Source organism: Fukomys damarensis, unplaced genomic scaffold (genome assembly GCF_012274545.1).
Source record: "Fukomys damarensis isolate Sample0158 unplaced genomic scaffold, DMR_v1.0_HiC HiC_scaffold_20, whole genome shotgun sequence".
NCBI lineage: Eukaryota > Metazoa > Chordata > Mammalia > Rodentia > Bathyergidae > Fukomys > Fukomys damarensis.
This window is the reverse complement of record NW_022900932.1, coordinates 613,488-618,572: the sequence shown is the minus strand read 5'-3', so window position 1 is coordinate 618,572 and position 5,085 is coordinate 613,488.

The window sequence follows — 5,085 nt, the reverse complement described above, 5'->3', positions numbered from 1 at the left end:
CCCATTGGCTGCCTGAAGACACCAACATGTCTCCCTCAGGATTAGACCAGACAAGGGTTTCGTTCCAGCTTCTTTCAAATGAGCAGAAGTGTTAGGCGATACTTCTGGCAGTGGCCTTCAAAGGAAGAGGTGTGTGTGTGTGTGTGTGTGTGTGTGTGTGTGTGTGTGAGTGTCATCCTCTTTCCTACTGGCTGGAACGTGGCCAGCCGCCATCTTGGGTCATAAAGTAAAAGTCACTCATTGAGGAAAGCGTGGTGAGGAAAGTGAGGTGAAAAAGAAGCGCTACCCAAGCACCCACCTTAATCTGGTCTTAGCTTCCATCAGAGAGAAACTAACCTACAAGTAGGAAGCAACTGTTCCGTTAAGTTTGTCACTCACAGCTGAACCTAACCCTAACGTGCACAGTCCTTCGTGTTTCTGCTCACGTCTTGTGAAGGAAAGAAAGGAGAGGACGAATAGTGGCCAGTAAATAGTTAACCACTGGGGTGGGTTCTGATTTGTACTGTTTCCAATTTCTGTGACGGAAATATCTCCATAAGGTCAACTTGAAGCTGCCAGCGTTGTGTGAGATCCACCCTGGTGAGCCGGTACAGTCGGCGCCAGCTGGATGGGAAGGGCCTGGCCTTTAATGGACCTCGCTGCCTGCCAGGCACTGATAGGAACTTTGCCTACTTCACCTTCCTTAGTCCTGGCGTCCAGTACCGAAGGGGAAGTGAAGCCAAACTTCGTCAACTATTCACTCTTTCAAGGAAAGATTTTCCAGGACAGGTGGATTTACTTTTATATCATTTTTACAATCTTGGAAGATAAATTCAATCACTTCTATCATGGATATTTGGTAAGGTGAAAGATTTATATGATCTGAAGAGAAATCAGAGTATATTATGGATATGTGAAAGACAAGAGAAATGGAGGTTAGGAACGTCGTAAATCTAGGGTTTGACTGACCTGCATTCATTCGCTCATTAGATAAGCAGGTGGTGGAGTCTTTCAGGAAATAACCACGTGCAGCCTTAAAAAGCTGTCCCTTAAGGGATCCCTTCTTCCCCTATTCCTACCCAAACAAGGTTAAACAGACTCTCTGCTGGGGCTTTGAATGATGAAAAGGATTAGAAAGGATGGGAAAGCAAACCGTCACCCATTCATTTTGATACAGGAACTCCAAATGATGTAAGGGAAATAACATTATTGTACACAGGTAAATTAATTAGATATGTTATAGGCTGTCAGACAAGGCCGGGCTTGAGGAGCCAACATGGAGGACAACCAAGGCACACCCACGTGCTTCCCCTAGGGACGAAGGGCAGTGATTGATAATTCTAAATATGTATGAATCACCTGGGTGGTGGGTCAACATTTTAACCTACGCCTTCCAGGGAAGATCCCTAACCCACCCCTGACCGGAAATCCTTATACACTTGTTGCACGACTTGCTTCCCCATTGGATCCCCATTTAATCAATATTGCCTAGGCGACTATACTTGTAATCTTATTGGTTGATCACAGTCTCGTCCCAGCTCATGTCCACCTTGTGATTTCTCATTGGATCAGCATTACCTAAGCGACTGTCCTTGTAATTTTACTAGTTGACGATAGTTTTGTTCACCTTGAACGCTACTCACATCGTGGCTTTGTCCATAAAACACCTCTGAGAAGCAAGATGGGCAGGCAGCCCACTTTTCAGTCCCTCTTGTCTCTCTTAATCAGAAGCTATCTCTCTCAATAAAACTGTCCTACTCTTAACCTCCGTTGTTCCTAGAACTCATTCTTTTATTTTAAAGAACAAGAATGTAAGCTTTGGCTATCTAGCAGTTTTGGGAGTTACATCTATTTCCCCTACGGCAACATCACTCCCAACCTGCGAGATGTCAGATATGCACAGCTCATTCCTCAAAATCAGAGAATGAATCCTAAGGACCAACGGAAGTTAAGAGTAGGAAAATTTTATTGAGAGAGATGCTCCTGAAAGACAGGAGAGGACCCAAATGGGTTGCCAAGGACTACACAGCGGAAGTTTTATAGAGCAAAATTGTGGGGTGGGCCCAATGTGGGACAAAATTATTATCAACCAATAAGATTACAAGTATAGCTGCTTAGGTGATATTGATCCAGTGGGGAAACAGGTCACGAGTCTCTGGCCACAGTTGCGATGTGTTCCCATCCCCTGCGCTGACTCCCTCGAGGGCCTTGCCTCCTCTGCCTGCCTGTAATACTGCTGCCTAACTCAGCTGTTCGTAGTCATTTCAGCAGGCAGCCAAGGCAGGATGGCGGATTCCTCCACCCATCCCTGGGACCTCTGGTTCCTGTGACTCTGAGCCTGCTGCTCTAACCTCCCTTTGATTCTGGACTATCCAGGATCCTCCTAACATCCTTCTGTTCAAATCAGACAAAATTTGTTCCTGTGGCTTGAGGCCAAAGAAATCCAAATGCTAAGAAGAAAAGTAAACGTTTTAGGAAAATTAGAGGAAGGGCTGGGGATTTAGCTCAGCGGTGCTGCCACCTGTGCAAATGCAAGGTCCTGAGTTCGATCCCCAGTACCAAAACAGGGAGAAAAAAGAAAGAAAGCGGGGAGGGGGGAGAAAATTAGAGAAAGCACAGACCAAGTGCACAAGCTTGAGAAGAGCATCTCCAAGTCCCTCTTGGTGAGGAAGCAGCTAAGTCATGTAAGGAGAGCCCCAGCAAGTCTGTCAGAGGGCAAGGAGGCAGCTTTGTGTGCTATCACGGGCAGAGTGAACGTCGCATAACCCTGGGCACTCACCCCACGGTTATTACATAAAGAGAGCTCAACCCATGCTAACATCTAGCATATCCGAGTTATTCTGTTTCTAGAATCATTGTGAAATATGTGGGAGGCTTTTTTTTTCCCTAAATATGGGGATCACCGGGGAGGAGAACTGGAGAGAAAGCATAGAGCAGTAAGCACTCTTAATCAGCATTTTATCTTCTGGAAAGTGAGACGACCTTTCACTTATGTCACTGAAAACTACAAGCCACAGAGACAGCAGGTTTCTAGAAGGGAAGCTGAGAGCTGAATCCAGGCTTGGGTCAGCGCCCAGATTCCCGCTGGCCCTGTGCCTCAGTGGAACTTCCCTGCCACCCCTTCCCAGGTGACGTCACCCTGCCTGAACTCCCAGGATGCTCGGGGGCTTCCTCAGCGTTCCACTCACGGACACTCACTGCAGCCACCTGCTGAGTCTTTCTAGGACGAAAAGTACTTATACTAAGCAGCCATGGGCCAAGGAAACGTTAGTTATTGTGTTACTACAGCACACATAATGACAGATAAGTTATAGACGTATATTATGATTTGTCCATTTGCCCTTCCCTGGGTTCTACACTTTTCAAGGTCCATGTTTTATAAGTCTTTCTGCCACTCTCAGAGGGACCACGTTAGATGCCCGGCCTGCTGATGTTAGGGTGGGGACCCTGTAACAAGCCGATGACCGGTGGCCACTGAGCCTTGCCACTCTTCCGTGGTCAACAGGGCTGCTAGAAGACTGCTGAGATCACGGGTACCAAGCCCTGGGTCGGTTCGTTCCACTAGGCCAATGACAGGGGGAACCCAAGTTCCTCCTTCACGTTCCCAACTTCCTTCTCACACAAATGTAGGTCATGGATGTGATCAGAAACGCGCTTCCGCTTCTCAGGGAAAGGTTTCTTAGAAATGGTTTCTACGCTCCTAATGTGCTTTATGACACACAATCGCATGAGAAGGGACTGGTCCTGACCCAGATCGAGTGTCCAGAGCAAACTGAAGCCATCGGTGGTGAAGATTCCAGAACTAGGATGCCAGGACTGAGATGCTGACCAACCAGAACACCTCAGCTGACCTCGGAAGCTGGCCCCTGCCCTGGGGGGCGCTCTGAACCCCTGCATCAATTTACTCCCCGACAGCTACCTAAGCTGGGGTCCTTTCCTATTCTCCCTCTAACTTTCCAATTAAAGCTTTTTTTCTCTAAACATGTGCTTTAATTTTAATTTCCATTTCTACCAAAGCAACAACCCACCATGACCAGAGACCTAAGTAGGTGTCTGTGTGATAAAGTTGATCTAAATAAAATGTTAATGGTTAACGTTCACGTAGATGGGTGGCCACATAAATCTTCTATGTAAAAATTCTCTCATGTGTTGAAAATGTCCTAATAAAACAAAAATGAAATGCAAATAAATACAAACCATTAAAAAAAAAACCAGCTTACACTATTCTCCCAGGAGCTTTTTTCCTCCTCCTGGCCCACCCTTCCTGGACCCTTTAGAATCTACCGCACTCCTTTAGAACAGGACCTGGCCACCCGGCATGGGGGCTCTGCCCTTTCCACTATGGCAACCACCAGCCACATATGGCCATCGCCCCCTAGAAAAATGACTAAAGCAACTGAGGAAGTGAATTCTGCATTTCACCATATTTTAATTAATCCAGGCGTCTTTTATCCACTTAATCATCATTCAACAAAAGGTCATCAAGCGCTCTATATGTAAAACACCAGACACAGCACAAAGCACTAACAGTGGGTCCTATGCTCAGTCTCTCCTCAGGATCTGTTTGAGAAAACAAAGGCGCTTTTGAGCTGACCCCAAGACTCCCCTGGAGAACAGCAGTGAGAGGCAGTGACCAGGCTGCACCTCCCTAATCTCACTGCTAAATTAGGAGCGCTGTGCAAGGCAGGCACTGGCACCAGTCCAAGGACAGGGGCCCATGAAGGCCGCACTCCCTCAGGAGGACACAAGGACACACGCAGAGCCCCCGGGTCCCACTGGGGGGCAGCGACAGTGCGGACTGAGGAGAGGCTGCAGAGAGCAGATGCGGGCTGTTCCCTGGAGCCAGAATTCCTGGCCGCCTTGCCGACCCCTGCCTGGCCCTGTGCGCCTGAGGGCCGCTGGGTGCCCCAGGGCTGCTATGGGTGCTTGAGCTGATGTGGCCTCCTGCTGAGTGCGGCTCACAGGGGACAGGCTGCTGACTGCATTCTAGCCGCAGCTGTACTCTGAGGCAACCTCAGTGGGTGCCCGTCCCCAAAAGTAACCAGTCATTGGCAGAATCTGAGGGAAGACTTTGCAAGAGTTTTTTTTTTTTTTTTTTTTTTTTTT